Genomic DNA, 11,946 nt, shown 5'->3' on the forward strand with positions numbered 1-11,946 from the left:
TACAGCAAAATCGACAGTGGGATGATGTCCTGTCTGAATGTTCTCTTAAACTGATTAAACTGATTGTGGAGAAGGAACAAATCTTACCGATCTTACCAAGTTTTCTGATAATGCTTCATATGGCACTCTGTTATGATTCAAGGACCAAGGAGGATCAAAAAATGCGGAAATCCAAAAGGTAACAGAGTGGCTGGAACCTTAACAGACTGCAGACCTAATCCTGACACATAACTAGAAGTAGCCGTGGGATGATCCTACGATGACCTAGTCATCTCGAAACAGCTGGAAGACTAAATATTCTTACAGATAGAGATATAAGAAAGTTAATCTGCCTCGGAGCAATCCCCAAAGGTATAAATAGCCCCCACATATAAAGACTATGGTGATATAGGAAAACACATTACAAAGCTAGAAAAGACAGATTCAGCAAAGGTGAGGCCCAAACTATCTTTATAGCAATGAATAGGAAGGAGCATTGTCTGCAGCCTTAAAAAATACCAGCACGCCCGATATGGAAAAACCCTGAGACCACACGGTCTCTCCCACACTAAATCATCACTGAAATATTACTGGGATCCAAAAACACTAATATAGATGAGGGACTGAATTAATACCAAGCATGACAAAACACACTGCAGAATCATGGAGCTAAGTATACAGACACTCCCAGCAGGGAATGATCCAATTCCACAAAGAACTCCACACAGACAAAATAGGAATCCAGCATAGTATCAAATCAGAAAAAACAATAAGAAAGTGGAAACAATAAGCAGAGACACAAGACTACTTATCTGAGAGGAGTTCTGGTAATGAGCAGGGCTGGTTTCAGAATGTCCTTAACACACTGGATATTCATTGAGCACCGGCAAGTAACAGGAGAAAACTACTCAGTTATATAGTCCCAATCTGAAAGGCCTGATTGACAGTCCTGTACAGGTGTGTGGCTTTTATTCCACAAATCAACTGCACAGTCAGCACTGACCACAAGAGGGAGCCCAAAACTGGAAAATGTATTCACAACAGGACTCTAAAAGGAAAAATAAATATTAATCTATTCAAATTGGAAGACTCTATTACTGCAGTGAAAGAGAAAAAATTTAAATGTGATACCTTGGACTTTGAAACCAATCAGGTTTACAATTGACAACAAATCAGAAGGAGATGATCTCCTGGACCAAGATCTATACTAAAACAAAATAAAAAAAATAGAAAAACAGTGTGTAATAGGGTGAGGTTTTCCTCCACAGTGGCTGAATCTTCTGATTTTAATACGGACATTTCTGATACTGATACCATTCCAACTACCAGCTCATATGAGACTCAAATTGGGAGTGCAAAAAACTCAAAAGCAAAGTCACAAAAAAAACACAAAGAAAAAAGGAAACGATCACGACGAGCTGGGCGAAAACATTCTCGCAACAGAAATATACAGTCATCGCACCCGGATGGGGAATTATTAAATCAACAACAAGATCTTACTGTTATTAACCTGTCGGCTACTCTTCTGGGAAATGAACAATTGAGTATTCTTAAGAAAAGATAGAATTTTGTCCCTAGTACCAGATTAAATGTGTTTGAAATGATTTTGGACATCAACAACTTTATCAGGAGACTTATTGTAAAAAAACACTTTTTTCAAGAAAATTTGAATGATCATCTACCAGAAACTTTAAGTAATGATGAGAATTTTGTTCCATCATCATTTTCAGAGCAGATCTCAATACAACATTTAAGGGATCTTTCAGATACTGTAGGTCGAATTTTTTCTTTACAGAATGATAATTTTTCAAATAGAGTTCCTAATTCTAAGTATTATCCTATCCAATCTAAAGTCAGATAATGGATGATTTTCAGAGTATTGTTGAGGAGGAGTTAATCAAACTCTCTAAGGAAAAGAAAAATATTCATCCTAATCTTTGAATTCATGAAAAAGCGGCTCTGGAAGCGATGAGGGATAATGTGAACATTACAATTTGAAATTCGGATAAAGGTGGTTCTATTGCTGTCTTGGATATTTTGAACATCAATGATTTGGGCCTTAGATTCACATCCGAACACAATTTGACCCAGTTATCATTCCTGGATATCTTAATAACACGGGGGGTTGATGGTAGGTTGGAGACAAAAACATTTCTAAAACCAGCAGCTACGAATTGTGGAACGCGGAAGAAATAGGAGAGCACATTATACCCATATGGAGGACCTTGTGGAAAGGACGGTGTGGGGGAGGTAGGAGTACGATTATGTTATCTGTATATGCATTGGACAATACAAAGTTCACAGTACACCTGTGGGGTTATAAAGTGGCTTGATTGGCATTGTAACCCCTTAGCATCTTGGATATCCAGCAGCATGGTTGCTGCTTTATATTTTATCTAGACACACTTGGTATTATCGGCCTCCTGATGAAATAGAATGTTGGGGAAACACGTCAAGGCATGAGGTGACATTAAGATAAGTTGTAACAGGCTGTCCCTGATTAAGACGCTGTTCTCATAGATAACTACTGTGACCTCCTGTGTCCCCCAAGGGGTTTTTTGTGAACCCAGCGCCATTGCACTTGTATCACTTTAATTTTGAGCACGGCACTTTATCTTTTGTTGCAGGGGTATACAGGGTAAGGGTAGGGACAGCTGTTGGTGAGTGGGGGTGCCATATCGCACATCTAGAGTGCCAACCTCCACGGCTAGGTAGGGCACAGGAGGAAGTGGATATTGTAGGGATTTATTTCCTCCCTCCTTCTGTGCACTGATTTGCTATGTTTGTATTATATTGTGGTTTCAGACCATTTTAGTATTATCAATAAATATGAAGTTTTAGTTAGGGCTCTATGTTTAAGTATATTATACCTGATAACTAATTATTTATCTGTTAAATATTTTTCTAACCTGGTGAGAGGAGGAGTACATTTTTACTGAAAATTATCCATTTGTTAGAAATATTTCTATTTTTCTTAGATATTTAGACGAAATTATAATAATCTGGAAAGGGGAAAAGAAGGAAATTGATAAATTTATATCTTACATCAGTAATAATCCATATAACCTAAGATTTACTTTTGAGTATAACAAGAATGAAATTTCCTTTCTGGATGTTACATTTTCAGCTAATTTATATGCCCATAAAATTGATTGCAATCAATACAGAAAGCTTTCTGCAGGTAACTCTGTCTTGTATGCTGATAGCTGTCATCCGAGACATGTAATTAATAACATCCCCACAGGAGAATTCATTCTGGTAAAAAGTTGTTGCATTACGGAGACTGCATTCCAGAGAGAGTGTAACAACATTGAAAATAGATTTAGGAGTAGGGGATACTCCAGCGAAGTTCTGAATTGGCAAAAATCAAAACCAATCAGAAAACTAGAAACGAATATCTGGAGAATAAAATGGATCTAAATCTTACAGAATATAGACCTGTAGTTTTTTTTCAACAAAATTTAGTAAAGACAATTACTCTGTATTAAATATTATAAACATTTTTTTTTCCCATGTTAACAACTGACAGAATTTTAAAGAGCATTCTGAATGAAGGGGTTAATTTTGTATCCAAGAGAAATCGCACTATTGGATCTAAAATTTCCCATAGGGACCATACAAATAAAGGTTTTTTTCATCCTAAAAAATCTGACATGTGGCTATCTACTACTGGATCATACAGATGTGGACATAAATTATGCAGTTTGTGCAAGTACATGAACAACACACATTTCTTTTTTTTCATGTGTAAGAAACAGAGTTTAACTTTGAAACATTTATTAATCATGGATTGAACAATGTTGTTTATTTGATTACCTGCATCACCTGTAATCTTCAGTATGTGGGCAGCACTGGTCGCACATTTAGACGTAGAAATTCAGAACACCTGTATGATATCATCAACAGCAATAGTAGAAGCTCTTCAGGAGCCTCACAGCACTTTATTAATATGCATGGTGGCAATACAGATTCCTTCAGGGTTAATACCATTGAAAAGATCGTTCTGTCTAAAAGAGGCGGGGATCTTACTGATATTATGCATATGAAGGAGGCAAAATGGATGTTTTTGTTAAATACAAGAATGCCTTTAGGATTAAATCTGAGAAATGAATTAAATAATATCTATTGATTGTTTATGAGTTTTATGATGTTTGATAAATATTGCTGTGTACTAGTAACTCAAATTACCTTGCCCAGATGGTTCGATTTGCCATGTCATATCCGGTTAACTAACCTTTTTCAACCTGGTTTTCATTCATTTGTGGTGTGGACTATGAATAAGGACGCAAGACATCCGAAACGCGTCTTCCTTACTATGTTACCTTCATGGTTTTAATCGCATAATTTTTAATGCATATCCAATAAAAGCAAATAATTTTTTATATTGTGAATGTGATGCTGGAATATCTTCTATTGTGACCTCTGGCTTTCTGCCGACCACCTTCCGTGCACTGTCCCAGGATTGTGTCTCCACTAGGTGGTGAGCTGGATTTATTTTTCCTTTTCTAGTGCAAAATCGACCCAGTATTTCACCTAGGAGATCTGCTAATCTGAGGGATCTACTAGTAAAAAGCCACTATCAACCTAAACCAAACGCTGGTCTGACTTCTAATATTCAGGGATTTTATCCATGTGGATCCTGCAAAGCCTGCACAAATATGTCCAAAAGCAAGGAGTTCACCAACTGGGATCATTCTTTAGAATATAACATCATTTCACATGCTCTTCTATAGAGATTATTTCCTCTCCCTGGATGATTGAATTTGCTACTGTATGTATGCCTGTTCCGCATTCATCTATTTATTTGGGCAATCTCTTGCATTGCATCTAACTTATTGATTAGGTATTCGTGTTTTTAATTCATATTACTTACTAAGGGCATAATAAAACCAATAATGGTGCTTACATTGTTCATATGTATGCGTGTACTTTTTCTATGTTTATATGAATCCCTTAAGTGGGTTGCACGCTGCATGGACTTATCATATTTTTCCCTACTCTATACGGATATATAATCGTTGCGCCTGTACATTTTGTGCGTGTGTGCATACGCTATCTATATACTCCTTTGGTAGCTTGTCCTGACAAGTTGTTGCATTATTTTCTTTGTGCGCATGCGTACTTGTTTTCCATACACTACTAGGACCATTTTGATTATTTCTATGTGCCCTTTATCAATAAGTTACATGCACCGTGTATGCGTGCATATTGTTTATTCATCACTATGGCAACTTACTCATAGGGACTCATATTTGTTGTGCTCATTTTGCTTGTGCGCATGTGTACAGTTTATTTACACACTACCATGGCATTGTGTCTTGGTTGTTTTTCGCATTTACTTCCGTGTGCGCATGCGAAATTGCTTTGTTCTTTATATATCATTAAGGTCACTTCCATTTTCCCTGTGTCTGCGCCGTATCAATAGGTGACATGTAGTGCGTGTATTTCTTTCTCTTCTACATTGCAACTTTGTCAATTGTGACAGATTATGTTCTATCTGCTATACTTTAGATCATTTTTTGGTTCTCTTGTGTGGATTTTGGATTGCACTCTGTGGGCTTGCATCATTCCCCTTTAGGATGTGATGTTGGCGCACAGGCATGCATCCTGTTTATCTATCACTATGGCAATCTGCTTGTTGCTGTGCGCCCCCGGTAAGCAAGCTGCACATAGTGTATTAACATCGTTTCCCTTTTTCATCTGTATTTATGAATGGGAATATGCTGGACCCGCCACCTGAAGAAAACTTACTCTGCTTACCTTGGGCGTCTCGTGTAACTAGGTTAGACGCTGCGGACTGACATCATTCCTTTTCCTGTTCGGGCTCCTGATTGAGCCATAGGGCGGCTCCCCCTCCCAACTCCATGCTGGATGCCGTAGATCCACCGGCTTCTGATTTAGGGTAATTCCTTTATTATATATATTGTATCAAGTCAATATCTCCTCACTCGCTCCTGACGAAGCCGCCGCCAGCGGTAACACTTGTAGAGCTGGTTATCGGCTTTTCCCTTTCTCATTCCTTGTCCCTCCTCTTTGGGTGCCAGGATGGTATTGTATTACCTGGAGTACACTTTCCCTTATTTTTCTTCTATGCGGTGCATTATTTGGGCACTTTATTAGGGTTCTATCATTTTGCTCATATTGAAATTCATATGGGTTTATTGTTCCTACTGCTATTTAATCTGTTGAGGCAGTCCATATATGGATAGGAATTACGCTCCTTTTACACACATCCTTCTTTGGGGTGGTATTTTATAGGTAACGCCTTGGGATTGCTGCACATACTTCCATTCCGGTATTCCATGTCCTGGGATAATAATCCTATTTTTGGACTTTTATTGTTTATTGTGTGGGACCATACAGTATTGTTGTAGCTGTTCTGTTTTGTCACGTCAGCTTATGGGATCACCAGTGAGATCCTCTGAATTAGGCCTCTTCAGACCTAATCAAGATCGAGCGCTCGGAGAAAAAGACCTGCATCCATGTGGGCATGATCAATTTTTCTGTTTATTTAACCAAAGTACAGTTTATTTATACTATTTACATATCAATGTGATATTGCAAAAAAAAGTTTCTAGCTGGACTTCACAAGTTGCTCATATGACCTTTAAGTTTTAGCAAAACAAAAATGTAGAGTCATGCATATGAGATAAGAAGAAGATAAGAAGAACATTTAGAGACAATAATAATCCTTGAGCCTGTCTCTTATTCTGTAGGCTCCATGACTATGAACGACCATCAGATATACTTACTAATAACAATAAAATATCTTTAATGAAGAAATAGAGAAACTATTAACCCTTCTATATCAATTTCCCCCTTTTGTAAATGGTATAACCTTCACTACAGGGTCAGTAGGCGTCCAAACAGGAGCTGCTGGCTCATGGGCCTAGTACCCATGAGGGGTTTTCCTACCACTTCACCCATCCACCCTCAGTGTGGACACCTACTCCCGGTCAGCAGAGGCCATTTGGGGTCCGTAGTAAACTACAGAGGGTTCAATGCTGGGACTCTTAGAACATACATTATTCATTAGTTTAGGTAATGCATATATCAATGTTTTTACAGCTATATAAAGCAGTAGACAGAACAACAATATTTGCATACAGGTTTGTATAATGCCAGAAACCCAACCTGCTAGGCCCTTAAACCAATTGGCTGGATTCATAAAAGAAAATGTATTTCCCCACCAGGAGTCCTTGTTGGCATCGTGCTCTTTTAACCATTTATCCCTAAGTTCACTTGTTTTCTGTATATCTGCTCTAACCTGGAGGTTGCCTGCAGGGTCAATGTAATGGCAACAGGCAAGACCAATTATTTGACACATTCCGCCGTCTTTTGCTGTCACAAAGTCTAGCACTATAGTATACTGGTTAGTGACTACAATTAATTGTTTTTGTATAGCATTGGTAGCATTTAGAATCTCAAGAACCCGAAAAATTTGATCATCCAGGTAGTCAGTGGACTCTACTAGCTTGTCCCACATTTGCATTAAGAAAGGGTGTATGAAAATAGCACTAAATACCTTATTTGCTTTTCCCATTTCTACTACATGAGGCCTACCATTTGGCCGGGGTTTATTATCTGCTGCTCGTTTATACAAGGTATGAATTGGGACAGCTGCTACATCTACTTTACTATGAGGAACTATGAAAGTGGCTGGTGTAAGTCTGGCAAGTGTGCAAACCCCTCTCATGTCAGGGCTCACCCACCTGTGAGCACGATTCCTACAAACCAAAAACACTCCCTCTGGGAAAATACAAAAGTGAGTTTGACTTTGTACACAATAAAGCAGATTCAGAAGCCCCTTCATGACTTTATGAGCACACCACTTATTGTTCATTTGTTTTCCCGTCATACCCGAGATACAGCTACCCCGCTCCCTCCTAAAAGTCCGTCTAATAAATGATGATGTACAGCCCTCAATACCCTTCTGATATACTGTCTCATTGTCCTTGGTTAAGTCATGTGTATGTATATAGAAACAGTTATTGTCTTTTCCACAATTTCCAACATTGGTTGTCTTCAATATCTTGGTTATTTAATTCAGTCTTTAATATGGTATTGAAGACTGAACCATAATCCATCATGGGGAATGGGGCCCGAATGAGGAATCTTAGTCTTTATTTTGGCAATTATGCCCTTGTCTTAATCGTATTCCATCCACCACGAGTATTCATCGGGTCGTGTGATATTTAGCTGGAACCAGGGTTTAGTGACCCATCCAACTATAGTCAATGTAGCAGATACATCACGAGGTGCATCTTCTCCCAAAAATCTAGATTGAGTCCAGGTTTCATTGTGTATACAGTCTGGTACCAATACCTCCTGTGGTTCCAGAGGTAAGGCTAAATAAGGCATAGTCTTTGAAGAAATAGGACTGTGTGTGCAGATCCAACAGTCTTTTGGCTTTTCTCCTTCCATGTCCTCAGTAAGAGAAATATGGTGGCAAATGAGTTTATTATCCCAGTCCGTATTTAAAAGTTCGCTCAGTGTCTTTGTTTGGTGCAGCAACCCTGCTACACCTAGCAGGATAATTAGCAAAACTGTCATTCTGCCGATGGAGTGACCTTTTTACAGTGACTAGCGTGGATCCAGGTGGGTTTTCCCTCAAGTTTCACTGAGGTGGATTTGGTCAGCTGGACTTGGAATGGGCCATCAAAGCGTGGATCTAGGCTCCTTCTCACGTGTCTGCGCACGACCACCCAATCACCTGGATTCAGCTGATGCACATCTGCACTTGCATTGGGATCTGGAATGGATGAAAAGACATGTTTATGCACCACATTAAGTCTTTCCTGTAAGGCCTGGACGTAGGCTGTCATAGTGCCGTGTTGCATCTGTAACACTTGTGGAAAGTAGAGACCTGTTTTTGGGGCACTACCAAAAAGGACTTCAAAAGGAGACAAGCCTGTCTTTCTATTTGGAGTGTGTCTGACTGAAAAGAGTGCCAGGGATAAGCACTCTACCCAATTCTTTCCTGTCTCTGCCATGGCCTTTTGAATTTTTAGTTTAAGTGTCCCGTTTAATCTCTCTACTTTTCCACTGCTCTGTGGATGATAAGGGGTATGGAATGCCTGCTCTATTCCCAGGGCCTGCATAATGTCCCTCATTATTTCTCTAGTGAAGTGTGTACCCCTGTCACTTTCTATGGCTTCTGGGATGCCATACCGACAGACTAGTTCCTTCATCAGTTTTTCTGCAGTTGTTTTAGCATTTGCACATTTTACTGGATAGGCCTCAACCCATCCTGAGAAGAGATCTACACATACCAGGACGTATTCATACACTCCTACCTTGGGTAGTTGTATGTAGTCTATTTGCAGTCGTTAAAACGGGTAGAGCGGTCTGGGTGTTGCTTTCTTAGGGACTTTTACTGTTTTACCTGGGTTGTGTTGTGCGCAGATAATGCAGGATTGTACGTGTTTGGAGGCTACGTAACTGAAGCCAGGAGCGATCCAGAAGGCATTCACCTGGTTACACATGTGACTTTTTGGGGCGTGAGTGGGGCCATGTGTTGCTTGTGCCATCATAGGGAACAGGGACCTTGGTAAACACAACCTATCCTTACTTTCCCATACTCCATTCGAGTTCAGCCCAGCTCCCATTTTCTCCCAGTGTTCCTTCTCTGTTTGGGCAGCCTGATGCTGGAGGGATTTCAGGACATCCAGACTCACTGTGGCTGGGACTTGCTGGCTCCCTGCCACTATCCTCTGATCCCTAGGCCTCTTTGCCGCTGCTTTCGCAGCTGCATCCGCCCTTCTATTGCCCGCTACCTCCAATGAGTCACCTTTTGTGTGTGCTTTGTGTTTTTCCACAACATCCCTAATACCCACTGGTATAATACACAATCCCAGCAGAAAATTGAGACTACTTATATACCTTCACAGCACTTGATTCTAGAAACATATGTAACAATACACCTTCCAAGGATCAGTTAACGTCACATGTAATTAAAATTATATAAACCGCTCTTGACATTGATCATGAAAAAAAAAAAATACATATGTCAGGTATCCACTCAAATACTCTATATGGCTATGCCCTGTGACATTTCACAACCAGAACATCCTTTCACAGTCCACAGTATGACCTATAACCATTAAACTTATACATACATATTATTTCACCAAGTCTTTTATCTCAATTTCTCATCACTTTGTTATTCAGAGGCTTCTCATCAATATACAACAACCTATTGCCTGCCTACTTTATCTAGGCATTAATATGAAACCACTTATGAACACAAATCCCTAGACCAGTGTATTGCCCATCAAAGATGCAAAGATGGCCAAAGCAAAACACAAAACACAGCAACACAGCAAATGCAATTATACAGAGACTGTCCCAAATTCCGTGCTATGCAATCTATGCAATCAGTTAATGGACAGACAACAGATTATCTTATTACTCAATATTTCAACTCTCATTCAGACATGCATGAAAAAACAATACTCACTGGTGATGCCAGAGTTCTTGAACCGTGTGTACAGCCTTACCCAGAATATTCGGGAAATCAGAGAGAGTGAAATAAAATGTAAGAATAAAGCTTCTCACCTTGCTGCAGCTGAAATTTCACTGTCTCCAGAGTCCCCAAAACTTCTTCCGAATAGGCTGGTTGGCCACGGCCCCACGTTGGGCGCCAAAAACTGTTGTAGCTGTTCTGTTTTGTCACAAGTCAGCTTATGGGATCACCAGTGAGGTCCTCTGAATTAGGCCTCTTCAGACCTAATCAAGATCGAGCGCTCGGAGAAAAAGACCTGCATCCATGTGGGCATGATCGATTTTTCTGTTTATTTAACCAAAGTACAGTTTATTTATACCATTTACAGATCAATGTGATATTGAAAAAAAAAGCTTCTAGCTGGACTTCACAAGTTGCTCATATGACCTTTAAGTTTTAGCAAAACAAAAATGTAGAGTCATGCATATGAGATAAGAAGAAGATAAGAAGAACATTTAGAGACAATAATAATCCTTGAGCCTGTCTCTTATTCCGTAGGCTCCATGACTATGAACTACCATCAGATATACTTACTAATAACAATAAAATATCTTTAATGAAGAAATAGAGAAACTATTAACTCTTCTATATCAATATCATCCAGTTATATTGCATAATTGTGTACATTATATTGTTGTGACTATTGGGACAGCCACTCACATGGTTTTAAATGTTTTTAATTGTCGTATATATGTTGCTTTTTGATACAATAAAGATTTAATAATTTTCATATTGGTGGTGTGCACTATTTTAGCAGAGATCCTTTCTCTTATAGTTCCTTCTAAAGAGATATTTATCATGCCACCTGCGCCTGTGATAAAATTGATATCGGTATGACTGTCAGTGAGTTCAGGGTTAGAGTGAGGGAACATGTAAGGGGTGCTTCACACACAGCGAGATCACTGCTGAGATCGCTGCTGAGTCACAGTTTTTGTGACGCAGCAGTGACCTCATTAGCAATCTCGCTGTGTGTGACACTGAGCAGCGATCTGGCCCCTGCTGTGAGATCGCTGCTCGTTACACACAGCCGTGGATCATTTTTTTATTGTTGCTCTCCCGCTGTGACGCACAGATTGCTGTGTGTGACAGCGAGAGAGCGACGAAATGAAGTGAGCAGAGAGCAGGAGCCGGCATCTGGCAGCTGCGATAAGCTGTAACCATGGTAAACATCGGGTAACCAAGGTGGTTACCCAATATTTACCTTCGTTACCAGCCTCCGCCGCTCTCACGCTGCCTGTGCTGCTGGCTCCTGCTCTCTGCACATGTGGCTGCAGTACACATCGGGTAATTGACCCGATGTGTACTGTAGCTAGGAGAGCAAGGAGCCAGCGCTAAGCAGTGTGCGCGGCTCTCTGCTCTCTGCACATGTAGTGACAGCTAAGCTGTGTTTGACAGCTAAGCTGGTGTGTTTAAAGTCAATCCTAGCAGCAGAGGCGGCGACACGCACCGCACGCTGTTACAAA

This window comes from Anomaloglossus baeobatrachus, chromosome 5, assembly GCF_048569485.1.
Source record: "Anomaloglossus baeobatrachus isolate aAnoBae1 chromosome 5, aAnoBae1.hap1, whole genome shotgun sequence".
NCBI classification, from domain to species: domain Eukaryota; kingdom Metazoa; phylum Chordata; class Amphibia; order Anura; family Aromobatidae; genus Anomaloglossus; species Anomaloglossus baeobatrachus.